Below are 17,091 nucleotides of genomic sequence, written 5' to 3' on the forward strand. Positions count from 1 at the left end.
TTCGATATTTGAACGTTCTAGGCTCATTTTTCAACCGAAAGAGCTGCACTTTTGCATATGTCTTCATATAGCCCACATATAAAGGTACCGATGGATTTTCGGTATTTCCAGGCTCGTAACCGCATTTTCCAACCGAAAAAGCTCAAATTTGGCATATCGAGGTTTTCGAGGCTGTCAGACATCTGCTCAGAAATTTATCATTATCGACTTAGGGTTTGACATAGACTGTTAACCGCTAACATTTAACATTCCAGGTTATTGGCAAAGACAATTTTGACCTGAAAAGAAAGTAAATTTTTAGTGAATACATAATTATTTTTTAAGTTCCTAGTCTATTTTTCGAAGAATATAGAGAACCTTCTTGTCTAAATGTACACCTCATGGTGGAGGGTACAAAAAGTTCGATCGGTATTTACGATATTTTGAGGCTCGTAGTTACATTTTCCAGCCGAATAGGCTGTAATCTGTCATATCGGGGTTTTGGAGGCTACCACACCTCTGTGCAGAAAGTTATCGATATAGGTCCATAGAACTTCTTCAGAAGATTTATTTTTTAATAGAAGTCATTTAGATATCGTTTATGTTTCTTGGATGACATTCAGAGATCACCCCGGATAAGAAAACTGTCAATCAGAACGCCCGATTATGCACCGTGTTGTTGTATTTTTTATTGTCATTTTAAAATTAACTTCATAATGTCTCTCTCAAAGAAGTCCTGCTCTCTATTTGAAAAAAAATCTCTAGTAGTCGATTTCCACAATCCTCCCTAGATACCAATTTTTTATTATTAAAGAAATGTTGCAATGCAAGAAAAAGATGATAATCGCTTGGTGCCAGGTCCGGAATGTATGGCGGATGCATTAAAATTTCCCATCCAAGCTCCCAAAATTTGTAGCGAGTCACTGTAGATGAGTGTGGCCTAGCGTTGTCCTGGTGGAACACGACACCTCTCCTGTTGGCCAATTCTGACGGTTTCTGGTCAATTGGTATCTTCAAACGGTCCAGTTGAGATCAGAATTTAGCGTTTGGCCATATGAAAGCAAATCATAATAAATAATCGCCTCCCTGTCCCACCAAATGCATAGCAGAACATACCTGACCCTTAGTCCTGGTTTGGCCACCGTTTGCACCGCTCTTTGACCACAATCGTTTTCGCACAAGGTTATCGTATGTGATCCATTTCTCATCTCCACTAACCATCCGTTTAAGAAATGGGCCTATCTCGTTCCGTTTGGCCAAGGCTTCGTAGATGGAAATTCGATCCATCCTATTCTTTTCTGTTAATTGGTGTGGCACCCAAACATCGAGCTTCTTTTTGAATCCAGCTTTATGTAAATGGTTTAAAACAGTGTAATGGTAGATTTTTAGCTCCTTGGCTCTGTTACGATTGCAAACATGCCGGTGAACTTTGATCATTTCTCCGATTTTATCGACATTTTCGACGACCGGCTCCATGGATATCTTTTTCCGCAACCTAATAAGATTTCGAAAAGACTTCACAGGGGATTAGTGTCCAAAAGATCTTCAGAGGTCTTTCGTGGTCAATAGAATCTCTTTAGAAATGATTAAAGGTGGAAAGAAAATCTTTAGAGACCTTCGGACTTCGTTGGGTGTCGTCTGACCGCAATGATTCAAGAAGGATCTTCAGAGAACTTATGCATCACTTGGGGAGGGTATAAGTAATTCGGCCGGTATTTGGAGGCTTGTAGCCACATTTTCCAACCGAAAGGCTCTAATTTGGCATTTCGATGTTCTGGAGGCTGTCACACATCTGCGCAGGAAATTATCATTATAGGTCGATAGACCTTCTTCAAACGATTTATTTATTTTTTTTTTTCGAATGACCGTGAGAAATCACCTCTGAAAAGAAAACAACCTCCAAAGCCCTTACGATATTTTTATTGGTAGAGATAATTAAAAGACCTCTGAATACTTTTCATGTGACTATCAAAGAAGCCTGTCTTCGGAATACCTAAAAATGTATTATATTGAAACTTTTATGTTATAAATTTGAATAAACATCTGAAGATCTATTATTAAAATAGAAAACTCAATAGAGGTCAATGGAGGATTTTCATAGAAGATTTCGGAATATATTCTATAAAGAAAAATGTAGTCATTGAAGATCTCAGAAGGTCTTCTTCTATTAGACTTAGATGATCTTCGAAAGTCTCCCAGCGGCCTTAAAAGTCCTCTGAAAAAATTTTAATGACTATTGAAGACCTCTGAAGGTCTTTTATTGATCTCAGAATCTAGCCATTGAAGATCTCAGAAGGTCTTCTATTAGCCTTAGATGATCTTCGAAAGTCTCCCAGCGGCCCTAAAAGTCCTCTGAAGAAATTTAAATGACTATTGAAGAGCATTGTAGCCATTGAAGATCTCAGAAGGTCTTCTATTAGCCTTAGATGATCTTCGAAAGTCTCCCAGCGGCCTTAAAAGTCATCGGAAGAAATTTGAATGACTTTAGAGATCTCTAAAAGTCTTTCATTGATCTCAGAATCTAGCCATTGAAGATTTCAGAAGGTCTTCTATTAGACTTAGATGACCTTCAAATGGCTCCCAGCGGCCTTAAAAGTCCTCTGAAAAAATTTAAATGACTATTGAAAACCTCTGAAGGTGTTTTATTGACCTCAGAATGTATCCGATCTTTAAAAATCCTTTCACAGAATATCGCTGAAGGTCTTCTATTCACATAAAAAAAACTTTTAAAAAAGGTCCTTAAATAATTTTTGAAGGTCCTTTAATGATTTCGGAAAGTAGCCTACTGGAGAGGCCCTTTGATGGATTATGGAAAACCTCTGAAGGCCTTTTATTGACCTCACAAAAAACCATGAATATTTCCCACCTACAAAAAAAAACTTTAAAGAAGGTCGTTGAATGATTTTTGAAGGTCTTTAAATGATTTCGGAAATTAGCCTACTGAAGAGAACATTTGATGGCTTATGGAAAACCTCGAAATGTCTTTTATTGACCACATGATACTTCTGAATATTTCCCATCTACAATAGAAGATTCTATTTTTGCTCTTCTTTAAGAGAAATTCTTTTTTTCCCCTTCTATACGAAGATTATATTTTGTCTTCGATAGGAAAATCTTCGTACAACCGAGCGAGAATAAAGTTCCTTGAATGATGTTTGAAGGTCCTTAAATGGTTTCGGAAATTAGCCTACTGAAGAGAACATTTGATGGATTATGGAAAACTTCTGAAAGCCTTTTATTGACCTCACGTAACTTCTGAATATTTCCCATCTACAATAGAAGATTTCCTTTCTGCTCTTCTTTAAGAGAAATTCGTTTTTTTTTTTCGTCCCATACGAAGATCATATTTTGTCTTCGATAGGAAAATCTTCGTACAACCGAGCTAATGAGCCCAAGTAATTAATAATATCAATCTTTCACTCCCACTCTCTCTCTCTCTCTGCCTTTCTCTCTCTCCCTTTGTCCCCCTCTGCAATGTAACAATTGCCATTATCAATCTGAAGTGTTCATGTTTGTGTATTTTTTTTTAAGTTGCGGTTTGTTCTCCTCTCAAGAGGCACTTTCGCCATACTCTTAGTAAGATATGTGAGCAACAAGAAGAACAATAACAACAACTACAATAAATAATGGTTGAGTGTGACTGAGTGATAAGAAGCCGTCTCGTAGTGTAATGTATTATTATTGTTTATTATGTGGTTGCGATTACTGTAAGTAGGCAATGAATAGCCTTTTTTTGTATTTCGTGTTCGGCCCCTTCGTCTAACCGAGAGTACCATCATCATCGTTTTCGTCTTCGTCAGCATCATTGATATCCAAGCAGAAGCCATTTGGTGCGCTTGAGGGCAATTCTTTTGTTTATTTATAAACGAGGTTTAAAGAGAAGAGAATGTCAAGAGAGCGAGAGTGAAAGTGAGATAAGCTTGTTTGATTGTGCCAAACACAACGGTAACGGTAGCTGGGATTATCAGAAGGATGTTGAAGAGGCTGTTGTGGTTAATGATGATGGCGATGATGGTAGGGATTATTAAAACAAAAAAACACAAACAAACACCACTCTCCATAGATGTGAAGGCATGCCGCCGTACTTTGCCTCTTTTCGCTCTTATCACAATATTTGGGATTTTTCCCTGATGGTCCTCTCATTGAATGAGAAAAAAATCCAAAAGACTTGCAGATTTAATGGCCTTGCCGATATTTGTTTTCCAAAGAAGTGACTTCTAACGGGGTTTTTACTCTCAACAGCCGATATGTTCGAAAAATTTGTCTGGCAAATGGGTTCCCGACAGTCGTAGTCGTTGTCGAACAGTTAAGGGACATAACTCGTCGAGATAAGATATTGCTATTGGGTGCTGTATTTGTTTGAACTCTCTGCAGATAAGCGTAATATTTTTTAGCAACGTTTTGTTATTTTTTGTTTTTCCACAACAAAAACAACAACAACAATGAAAAAATGAAAAAGAAAACAAAATATAGGGGTCACTTGAGAGTTATTATTGGAATTATCTAATGAGTTATTATGTTAATATGTTCGGTGCAATCAGATGTTATCAGTTAGTCAGTCGGGATTTGTAGTATACGGGAGGAGGAGGAGGAAACAAAAATAGAAATTGATATGGTGGTGGGTTGGTTGGGAGACAAATTTTGCCATTGGGACTAATTTTAGTCATTTTAATAATAATAATAATGAACAAATTTTTTTCTGTTTTGTCATTTTTGGGAGAAAAGGGAGGTATTATTTTGGATGACCAGAAAATCATTTGATAAATAAACATTAAAAAAATACCTTCGTTGACCTACGACCCGCCAAGAGCTTATATGTCCATATTAGAATTTTAAAAGATCCAACAAATAAACTTCAGAGGTCTTCCGTGATACATAGGAATTTTACAGAAGCAACGTTGGACCTTTAAAGACTTCAGAAGTTCTTAAAATCCAATAGAAGAGAATCAGAGGTCTTTCATGGTCATCTGAGGGGCTTCAAGAGGTTATAATTCAATAAAAGATTTTCAATAGGCTCAATAGAAAACATGCAGACGTCTTCCGTGGTGAATAGAAAATCTTCAGGAGCAAGGTAAGACCTTTAAAGACTTCAGAGGTTCTTAGCATTCAATAGAAGTGCGTCAGAGGTCTTCCATGCTAACAATAAGACCGCAAAGTAAGACATTTAAGTCATCTGAAAGCCTACAAGAGCTTATAAGACAATGAAGCAACATAAGGCATTTAGGTCTTTATAGGTCAATAGGAGACTTTTAGAAGATCCAATAGAAATCATTCAAAGGTGCTTCGTGGTGAATAGAAGTTCTTCAGGAGCTTTTATAGACTTTATAAGTGCTTCAGGGGACCTTTGTGGTAAATATAAGATCTTCTGAACCTAAAGAACTTAATTCACCTGAAGGCCTACAAGAGCTTATAAGTTAATGATAGATTTTCCAGATTCAATGGAAGACCTTCACAAGACTTCAGAGATGCTTAAAACCAAACAGAAGTACTTCAGAAGTCTTTCGTGGTAAATATAAATTAATTAAAAATTAATTTCCGATGTCTACTGGGTCGATGGAATATATCTAAGAAAACCATCAGTGATCAATACTTCACGGAAGCCTTTTGCTGGCCCAGAGAAGGTCTTCAAAGGACTTCTTTCGCCCTCAGAAGACTTCGTTGGTCAATATAACCTTTCAGAAAAATCTCAATGATCGAAAAATACATACACCCTAAAAAATCAATGGATTTAAAAGACTTCCGAAGGTTTTTTTTTAACAAAGAGAAGCTTTCGGAGAACTAAAAACGGTCAGGCCCTTGGCAGTCTTTTATTGGCCGGATACGAATTTTAAAGGTCTTATACTGACCGCATAGGACCTTTGATGGTACTATATTGACCGTATATGAACTTTGAGGGTTAAACGACTACCGTATAAGACCATTGAATGGTTTATGTTGACCGACTAAGGCCTTTGGTGGTCTTATATTAAGCTTTTTAAAGTCAAATATTGTCCGTAAAAGTCTTATACTGAATATATAAGAGATTTGATGCTCCTATAGTGACCGCATATTAAAGTCCAGGGTCTTATATTGACTGTATAAGACCTTTAGTGGTCTTATACTGCCTTTTTAGGTCCTACAATTTCCGTATACTGACCGTATAAGACATTTGATGGTCCTATATTGATCATAAATGAAGGTTTAAAATCTTATATTGACTGACCTTTGGTGGTCTTATACTGGCCGTATAAGACAGTTTATGGCCCTATATGGATCCTAAATAAAGGTTCAAAATATTATATTGACCGTATACGACCTTTGGTGGTCTTATACTGACCGTATAAGGCATTGTATTGCTCTATATTGATCATAAATGAAGATTAAAAGTCGTATATTGGCCGTATAAGACATTTTAGGATCAAACGACCTTCAAAGGCCTTTGGTGGTCTTATATTGAGCGTATAAGACATTTTAAAGTAGTATGTTGCCCAGATTGTATTTGTTATGTCTTATACTAACCGTATAATACCTTTGATGGTCCTATATTGACCGCATACAAATTTAAAAGTTCTTATATTGACTGTATAAGACCTTTGGGAGTTTCATACTTACCGCCGAATACCTTTGAAAGACATAATATCTGTTATAGAACTTATATTTGCCTTTAGCCATCTATGGAGTGGTTCTATAAAATTTAGACAAAAAACTCTAAAGATCTGTTATGAAAAATAGAAGACTTGGAAGTCATGGCGTGGTTGATATAAGCCCTCTGAAGGCTTTCATAGCTCTGAAGAAGTAAAATAACTATGAAGACCTTCTAATAGTCATTGAAATCTTCTGAAGGTCATGTACAAGCTCTCCGAAAGTCTCCTGGTGGCCTTAGAAGACCTCTGAAGACTTTTGATTTGCTATCGAAGACCTCTGAAGTCCTTTCATTGACCTCCGAATACCTCTAAAGGTCTTTCATTGAACTGAGGACCTTGTATTAAGCAAAGAAGATTTTTGAAGAGGTTATATTAGCCTTAGAAATCCTCTAAAGTTTTCAATTGTCAATGAAGACCTCTGAAGGTAGTATTTCATTAAGTCTAGGTTTCTGAACAATTTCCTTTAACAAAATTAGCTATGAATTTATGATCGATATAAGACCTCTGAAGGCTTTCATAGTTTGGAATAACTGAAAGTGTTATGAAGACATATTAGTTGTCATTGAAATCCTCTGAAGGTCATCTACTAGTCTTAACTGATTTCCGAAAGTCTCCTTGTGGCATTAGAAGACCTCTGAAGACTTTTGATTGGATATCGAAGAAAATATTTATTGACCTTGACGTCTAAACATATTCTATTGGACATAAAATACCTTTGACTATCTAAGGCCACTGACAATTTCGAAAGTGGCCCTCAAAGGCATTTGAAGACCTCTGATTGACTATCTAAGACCTCTGAAGGTGGTTCATTGACCTCAGAATACCTCTAGAGGTCTCTTATTGAACTTAAAACACCACTGAAGGCCTTGTATTGTCCACCGAAGATCTTTGAAGGTACTCTATTAAAATAAAGCCCTTCTGAAGGCCTTCTATTGGCCAACGAATTTTGTTATATATACTCTATCCCTATGAAAACTATCTGAAGATATGTTATGAAAATAAAAGTCTCGGAAGGACAATAGAATAGGCGCATAGTATATTACTTAATAAAGCTATGAAACCCTTTTGTGATCTCCGAAAGTGTTTAAGGGGCCTTAGCGGACCTCTGATTAGCTTTGATTGTCTTCCGAAGATATCTAAAGTTTTTTTGTTGGCCTCTGAAATATATCTAAAGGTCTCATATTTGCCACTGACAATTTCGAAAGTGGCCTTCAAAGGCATTTGAAGACCTCCGATTGACTGTCTAAGACCTTTGAAGTTGGTTCATTGACTTCAGAATACCTTTATAGGTCTTCTATGGAACATAAAAGACCTCTGAAGACCTTGTATTGTCCACCGAAGATCTTTGAATGTACACTCTTAAATTAAAGGCCTCTGTCGGTCAATAGAAGTCCTCTCAAGGTAGTATTTGATCCAGACGTCTCAAAATGCTCTATTACTTAAAAGAGCAATGAAAGCCTTAAATTATATCGAAAAATTTCCTAGTGGCTTAGCAGACTTATGTTGACCTTTGACTGACTATCGAAAATCTCCGAAGGTTTTTTATTGGCCCTAGAATATCTCTAATTTTCTTCTATTTAACATCGAAGACTTGTGAAGGTCTTGTATTATATGCGGCCTTCAAATGTCAAAGACTTCTGAAGGTCTTTTACTGGTCTCAGAATGCATCTACAGATCTTCTATTGATCTTAATAGACCTCTGAAGTTCTTTTATTGGCCAACGAAGATCTCTGAACACATTCTGAAGGTCTTTTACTGGTCTCAGAATGCATCTACAGATCTGCAGCCTTCGACTGTCAACGACTTCTGAAGGTCTTTTACTGGTCTCAGAAAGCATCTACAGATAGACCTCTGAAGTTCTTTTATTGGCCACCGAAGATCTCTGAACATATTCTGAAGGTCTTTTACTGGTCTCAGAATGCATCTACAGATCTTCTATTGATCTTAATAGACCTCTGAAGGTCTTTTATTGGCCACCGAAGATCTCTGAAGATATTCAAATAATATTGGAAAGCCTCTCTTATGGAGACTCTGAAGTAAAATGACGTACATTTGGCAATGCCACTGTGTGTTGATATTTTTGGAGAAAACATGGTCCAATTATAGAATTCCCAAAGAGATTTTCTCACATTATTCCTTACAAGACCCAAAATTTTATTATTTTTCAAAAATACTAATTTTATGGTATTTTCCCCATAGAAAAAAGGCGTATTTACACCACACTCTTTAATAATGAAATTATGAAGAGAAGAGATTATTTAAAGAGAATACGAAAACTCACACCGTTATGAGAGAAATTCTCATATCTCACTGAGTAATTGTATCTGAGTATCTGAGAAATACACAACGACAAGAACAACAACAACAATTAACCAAGCAAGCAACAGCTACAAGTGAATGACCAAACGCCAAACCCGAATGACAGCCACTGAATTGGGAGTTGTTAAGTGACTGTGTAAGCGATCGGTACGTTGTGGCGCTTGATCAGATCAGAGCGGGTAGTTAAACCAAAATAGCAAAAGTAAAATTAAAAAATAAAAAACCTTAACGGAAAAACGCAAAAATACGGTCAAAAGCGAAAACCAAATACAACAAAAAAAAATAATCGACAAACATTTGTTGGTGTTTGAAAGAAAAAAAAAATAATTTTGAAAAAAAAAGAAAACAAAAAAACACGTTGTTTTTTTCGCCTGAGAGTGGAAAATTGTGAATTTGCAAAAAAAAAACAAATAAATTTTTTGTTGGTGTTTAGTGGCTGATTTTTGAATAACGTAATAAATGTATGTTTATTTTTCTATTTGTTTTTGTTGTTATTCTAATAATTTGTGTGTTTGAGTTTTTTGTTAACTAAACAATCAATATTTTATCGAAAAAGAAACCAAACCGAAAACAACAACGTAATCGTAATTATATAAAAATAATAATAATTTATATGTTATTATCTGTGTTTGTGTGTTATTTCAAGTCTGTGTGTATTGAAAATGAAAAATAACAAATTTTTCTGATATTTATTTTATTGAGTGCAAAAATTAATTATTTTATGGTTTGTATATTTATATGTACGAATGTACGGATGTGTACATAAAGATCATTCGGTTCGGCGTCTTCTCCATAAAAATCTATTCATAATTAAAAATAATAGAAAACAGAAGTCGAATGGTGGCAAATCGAGGCTAACAAAATTACAATCGGATCGGTGGTTGTAATTAGTAGCCATTATAATAATTTTGGGACAAATTGGAACGATATACATGGACTTAAGTTCCCCAATATAAATAATCGACCCTCTATATAATTACTAAAAAACCGTTTTGAATTCCATGTGTGGGACCAAAAGTCTCTATGTGGCCTTAGAAGACCTCTGAAGACTTTTGACTTGCTATGGAAGGCCTCTGGAAATCGATTATTGACTTCGAAATAGGTCTAAAAAGTTTCTATTAAACTTAAAAGACCTCTGATGGCCTTGTGTGAACCAGCATCTATATAATGACTAAAAATCCGTTTTGAATTCCATGTGGGACTGTAGTAGCCATGTTGAGTGATAAGGAAAAAAAAAATGTGTGGAAAAGATGACCTTCTGCGGTCCATAATAATTTCCAGTAACTGTTACAAAAATAATAAAGTTTTCCTTAACGACTATAGAGGGTCAATGAATTTGGGACAGTGATTTTTTTAGTGCTGAATCATATCAAACAAGGTATCACTAAAAATATTTATCATTTTTTAAGTTTTAGAAATTCAAAATTTGTGTGTGGTTCTAAAAGCACGATGGCCTTCAGCGGTCCACATTAGATTTTTTTCTTACTATTGAAGAGACGTCATATGCTTCTGAGGGATCTGATTTTTTTTAACTAGAAGAGCTAATTAAAATCATCTGAATGTTCTCTACAAGCCGTAGATGGTCTCCAAAAGTAGACCAATGGCCTTCGAAGGTATCTGCAGACCTTTGATTGACTATCTAAAACCTCAGAAGGTGGTTCTATTGAACTTAAAAGTCCTCTGAAGACCTTATATTGGCCATCGAATATCGTTGATGGTATTCTATTAAACTTAGAAAACTAACTGAGTTCTTTTATGAAAATAAATACATTTGATGGTAAATAGAAGTCCTCTCAAGGTAGCATTTGATTCAGACTTCTATTATATTACTTAAAAAAACCAATGAAAGCCTTAGATGATATCCGAAAACTACCTAGTGGTTAGCAGACTTCTGATAAGTTTTGATTAGCAAAGACCTCCAAAGGTTTGACGAACACCTCTAAAGGTCTTCTATTTAACATCGAAAATTTGTGAAGTTCTTGTATTAGCCACCGACGATCTTTTAAGGTGTTCAGTTAACCTTGGAAAGCCTCTAAAGATATTTTATCCTTATAAAATTTTTTATACTTGTTATTTTGGAAATTCGAAAATTTTGTGGCTTTCCATTCCAAAACTTCGATAATTAAGCTCGACTCGAAAGATTATAAATATTTTATCATTTTAATATTTGAATATACACAAAGCCTCTATAAGATTTAGAAATTCGAAAAATGTTTGTGGTTCTAAATTTTAGACTTGAAAAGACTTCTGATATCCTCTAAATGTAGTATTTTTTTAACATGAAAACTGTTTGGGTAACATAAAGGAGCTATGAAAGGCTTCTAGTAGACATTCAAATCCTCTAAAGGTTTTCTACTAGTCTTGGATGCTTCCTGAAAGGCTCGACGTATCGTTGAAGACCTTCGATTGACTATCGAATAAATCTGTATACCTCTAATGACATTCTATTGATGTTAATAGACCTCTGACGGTCTTGTATTGACCACCAAAGATGTTCTATTAATGTTAGAAAGCGAAAGTTTCCTAGTGGCCTTAGCAGACATCTGATGACCTTTAATTGATCATTGAAGACGTCTAAAGGCTTCTTATTGACCTCAGAATACCTCTAAATATCTCGTAATATCTCGAAAATAACTCCGTCGAATGTCGAAGACTTCTGACGACATTTTTTGGCCTCCGAAGATATCTGAAGAAATTCTCTTAATGTTCGAAAGCATCTGAAAGCCTCTCTAATATTAATAGACGTCTGAAGGTATTGTATTAGCCACAGGAGATCTTTGAAGATGTCCTATTAGCATCTTCCAAGATGCTAATAGGGTGAGGAAGCCTCACTTATGAATACTCTAAAGGATTTTATGCTGTAATTACCATCTAATAGTCATTGAAATCCTCTCAAGGTCTTCTACTAACCTTAGCTGATTCCTGAAAAATTCCTCGTGGCTTTAAAAGACCTCTGAAGATATTTTATGAACTATCGAAAAAATCTGAAGGACTTTATTGACCTCAGCATACTTCTTAAGTTCTTCTATTGAACTAAAAAAAAACTCTTAAGGTTCTGGTTGAAGGTTACAAAAATCTTTGAGGATGTTCTAATTACCTTAGAAACCCTCTAAAAGATATGTCATAAAAACAGAACTCAATAGAGGACCTCTGAAGTTAGTATTTATATTAGTTAAAAGAGATATAAAAGCCTTAGATGATCTCCGAAAGTATCTTTGTGAACTTGACTTACAAAGGACATATTTTAATCTGTCCTTGCCCGTATGCCATTTATTTAGAACATTGGCCTCAAACGGATCTCCTTTGGGCATACAAAGACTCTATTGGCCATAGAAGGCCTATGAAAGCAGTGCCTTGCCCGTAGGCCTTTAATTCAAAACACAGGCATCAGAAGGATTTCCTTTGGGCATAGAAAGGCTCTATTGACCATAGAAGGCCTCTGAAAGCAGTGCCTTGTCCGTAGAATACCTCTGCAAGCCTACTACAATATATGGAAATAGCGTCTGAAGATCTTCTGTAGATCCTGAATGACATCTACTAACCATAGAGGATTTACAGAAGTCTTCATGGATGCGTTAAATCAGTGTTGGGTAATTTGATTCCTGAAGCAGTTCGATCTTTTTCGGTCCAATTCGAGAAAGAAACTAGGTTATTCATTTCGTTCCATAGTTCCTTTTAGTTCAATCGTTCATTGGCACATACCAGTTCTTTCGGCCAATGAACGGAAAGAACAGACGTAACTAAATGAACGAATGAGCCGGAACTAGTACCGATCGTACCTAGATTGGAATAGTTCTTTGCGGAACGACACAACTTTATTCTCTTCACTAATGATATCTATGGGTTTATTTATTTTTTAATAGACATATTTTTTTGAATCCAAACTGACATTCGTTTGACATTCTCCATCTTTCAAGGATCTGTTTCTGTTGCTCCCGTATTATTGACTATCTAAATATTATTATAATCCATAGCTATTTATTTAGATCGGTTCTATTGAGTGCACATTTACCTCAAAGCGAGATTTATATCCATTCTTTTATTTTATTTTCATGTAATTTCTTGCCGCCTGGCAACCCTACACATATTAATAATAATTTTTAATCGAAAAGTGTGTGCGCTGGCGGTTTTTTTTTTTTGCTAATTTGTTTGCTCGTATTTATTCTGATAAATACGAATCCGATGAATACATCATCATCAGCACCATCATCGCGAAGCTCCAGTATATAGAAATTCATTCGTAAATTCGTTATTCACGGAGATAGAGAATGGCAAAGAGGGGGAACGAGTGTTGCATGTGGAGAGAGAGAGAGAGAGAGAGAGAGAGAAGTATGCGGTGTGGTGTGTGTCTGACCTTGTGTTTTGCGTGTTTGTTTAGTTTTAGTTAACTGAACACTGTTTTTAGTGGCCAATTTCGGTTGGCTCGATGTGTTTTTTTTTTTTGTTGCAAATTTTCCAATAATAAAATTCCAATTTGTTGTTTACCTTTTTCTGTTGTTGTTGTTATTGTTGTTGATGTTTCATAATATGAAACGAAGCGAACAACAACGCACAGCCCAACACCTGACTAACCAATATTAATCAAGTAAATACCAGTAAGTACCCAATATTTAATGACAACAGCTATGGCTCTTCCGCTCACCTTCAGTTCATTGTTACACTCCCTCACTCCCTCTCTCCCTCTCTATCTGCCTTTCGCCCTTTCCAAAATAATCAGTTATTCTCACCTAGCATGCCTGTTTGAATGTTGAGGGAGTCTTTCTCCCTCTCTCTCTCTGCTGCCCATCCATAATTTTGTTTACCGTTGTGCCTTTCTCTCACCTCTCTGGGTGTTGTCATGCCCAACCAATCGAACTCTTCTCTCAATATGTGATCCCATTGTGATTTAATGCAAAAACTAATTGAATTGAAAGCCTTCTTTTGGGGTTTGCATTTAAACTTGTTTTAATTTTAATTGTTGTGTGTGTGTGTGTGCGATTTATTGGTGAAATTTTTATACAATCAAAACTTGTTCGGTTGTGTTTTTTTATGCATTTCAATTGCAAATTAAACAAAACAAAAAGCAAACATTCATAATGATTGTGAATCTATTCAACATGTTTGAAATTGCAACAGCAAGCATTTTGCAAAAAAAAAAAAAAAACGGCAACAACAACAAGTCGTGTTCGCCGGAAAGACTGCCAGTTTAACGCTGCAGTAGACAAGTGCTGGGTTTGGGGCGCCACACAGTGGAACAAACTTAGAATTAAGGCCTGGGGGACTTTTTATTTAGATCAAAGGCTAGATTGTGGTTAGACCTCCCTGAAGCAATGTTATCCGTTATCGGAAAAAATTAATTTAGAAAATTGTTAATATGTTCGAAGTTCCTGACTGTTCATCTAAGAGGAAAAAATCAGTTACTGCTGCTCGGAGTCTCAGTTCAACTAATTTAGATTTGCATAACCTAATAAGTTTATATTCTTCCACTGTGACAAATTGTCCTTCCAATAGGAACAATGCAATTTCGACGATAATCAATTTTATATGCTCCGGTTTCTAATTTCGCTACAGAGTTAATTTCGGTTTACTATGTCAAAGGAACTAGATCATTGAACTAGTTCCATAGTTCCTTTTAGTTCAATCGTTTATTAGTACACGTCAATGTTCATTCGACCAATGAACAGGAAGAAAAAAAAACTTGATGAACCATAGCACAGGATCGAGACCTAGTTCGGAATAATTCTCCTAATAATTCTTCTTTGAGCTTTTTCGTTCCGGACCGGTCGAGGAGGTTCCACCACAATGAAAAGGGCACTGTTGACTCCCAAATTGAATAGGCAACTTGAAGAACAAGTAAATCAAGACCATAAAAAAGTCACATCCGAACCCTTGGAAGTAGAATGACAGAACGGGAATCATGAACTGTATACTCCGGTTTATAATTCAAATTTAGCTACTAAATCGAATTCAGACTCAACGTCATCTAGAGTTTGGTAATCTCGTTTCAGCAGTTCGATCTCGAACTAGAGCATTCAACTAGTTCCATAGTTAATGAACGGAGACGGGTCAATGAGACTCAACGTCATCTAGAGTTTGGTAATCTCGTTCCTGCAGCGGTTCGATCTTTTCGGTTCAATTCGCAAAAGGAACTAGGACATTCAACTAGTTCCATAGTTTATGAACAGGAATATCGAGATAAAAGATTGAATCAAAACGAACTAGTTGAAACACAGCAGAGATCGTGACCTGGGTGTGGAATAGTTCCTTTGAAATTGTTTGTTTATGGAGCTCACCACTACCGGTCGGTGAGTTCCAATCACAATACGAAGGAAAATGCAAAGACCTAAGGGTGGGAGAACTTGCTCTTGAAGGCTAGTATGTCAGTGGCTAGGCAACCTGAAGAACAAGTAAAGCAAGACCGCCGAAAAAAGTCACATCCGAACACCGTGGACGTAGAATGACGGAGCGGCGATCACATTTAACGACATAACTGTGTCAGATCCGAAGAGGAGAGCATATTATTTTAGTCGGCAGTTTATCCCCGTTCAGCGATTGTTCCATTGTAGAGAGCCTGCAAATGTTAGTTCTAATGGTAATAGCTTTGGCTATGAAGCTGGGCACAGGCTATAGTCTGCGGGTGACCAATCTCGAAGTGTTATGAATTCTACTGGTAAAAGCTTATGTTATGAGTCTGTCCCAAGATTTCAGTAGCACAGTTGTCAGGGGCCCTATGTCTGCGGATATAGCCTGACAGTTGGTGTTGAACCTTCGGGAAGCATTGTGCTGGAGGTGGTTTATATCCAAATCGCGATTAGAGTTTCGGCTCGGTTTGGAGTTGCATTACAATCGGATACCTGTTGCATAGAAAGTCAGGAGTTCTAGATGGGCTCCGTTTCTCATCCAAGGGGGTGATCATGTCCACTTATCTATGATAATTCTTAAGTAGTTGGGTGAAGAACCAAGCGTCGAGGAACTTAATCTGAAAATCAACATGCTAGCTTAGTTGAAAGATATTTGATCTATCGAAGACCTTCAATACCTTCAAAAATATCAATCTATTCATTGAGAAAACCAACCTCCATATGTATTTGAAACGTTAGATGGACGTCAGTCGTATGTAGAACTCAGGAACAAAAATTCGAAGACTTCCAGAGAGAAAAAGTGATTCGTCCGTTCAACTTTTCAACCTCTACCTTTCCGATAGACCATAAGAGCTCATAATGCATGCGGATTATGGCATCGGATTCCATTATTGATGACGTATGTTTGTGTAGGGATAAACATCTACATACATAACTTACCTTGTGAGTAGCTTCCATTTGGGGAATATGAAAATATCCGCCACTAAATCTACAGCCACACTATTTATCACTTGGATGGCTGAAATTGACTTGACCGATTCTCTTTGAAAGTTTTCTAAGCAAGCCCGTGCTTTATTCGACAAGATGAGAAGAGGCATCAATGCCCTCAAGTTGGGCGCCAGCATCACTTGAAGTGCTGAATGATGTCTTGATGACTTCTTTTGGAGCAATTGGTCGTTCAGTGATAATCTATAGGGCGTCAATGTGCTTTGCGGAAGTAAGTAATACGCAATGGAGGAACATGCAGATCTATCAGAACGCCGACCTGAGAATGGCAAAAGTGCATCTCCTTATGACACAAGTGGACCATCCTTTTGGTCCTTATACCCGTCGATCGATACGTCTGGGAAATCTTCAGAAAAGAAGAAAATCTATATCAATAGGACTTTCAGGCAAGTCTGAATAGTGTTCATACAGTTAAAGACTATCAAGAGACCCTATATGAGGTATATTATCTATGGATGTCGTAATGAAAATCTTTTCCTATACAAAAATAAATCTATCGTAATTATTATTAAATAACCTTCACCTTCCTTATTTATAATTAACTCCTCGTGTTGAAAGATAAACAAACATTAAATTGATCGCTAAATATTTTAGCACCTACCCCGAACTATTAATAGCCAAAGGCGTTTTCCAAAAAAAAAAACTTAAATAAACAAAATCTAAATTTTCGAAATAAATGTCAATCAAAATAGACCAACAACCATCTCATCAATCACAATGGCAAATTTATGAATTCTATGTTCGTGTTGTTTTCGAAGAAAATTAATATTTCCATGAATCCATTCGGAAATTTATAAGAAAAACAAAATCAAAAAATCTATTTT

General features: G+C 36.2%; 1 protein-coding gene across 1 annotated transcript in view; it reads left to right on the top strand.

Annotated features, from left to right (window-relative positions):
* Positions 1-9,366: 9,366 nt before the first annotated feature.
* LOC133325656 (ras-like GTP-binding protein RhoL) overlaps positions 9,367-17,091 on the top strand; it is a 33,815-nt gene continuing 26,090 nt past the window's right edge. Inside the window, exon 1 of the mRNA XM_061534379.1 lies at positions 9,367-9,382. The gene's annotated coding sequence lies outside the window, so the exon portion shown is untranslated. The remainder of the gene's footprint in view (positions 9,383-17,091) is intronic.

This window comes from Musca vetustissima, unplaced genomic scaffold (assembly GCF_032173495.1).
Source record: "Musca vetustissima isolate MV318-11 ecotype Yass unplaced genomic scaffold, APGP_CSIRO_Mvet_v1 utg9499, whole genome shotgun sequence".
Taxonomy (NCBI): Eukaryota; Metazoa; Arthropoda; class Insecta; order Diptera; family Muscidae; genus Musca; species Musca vetustissima.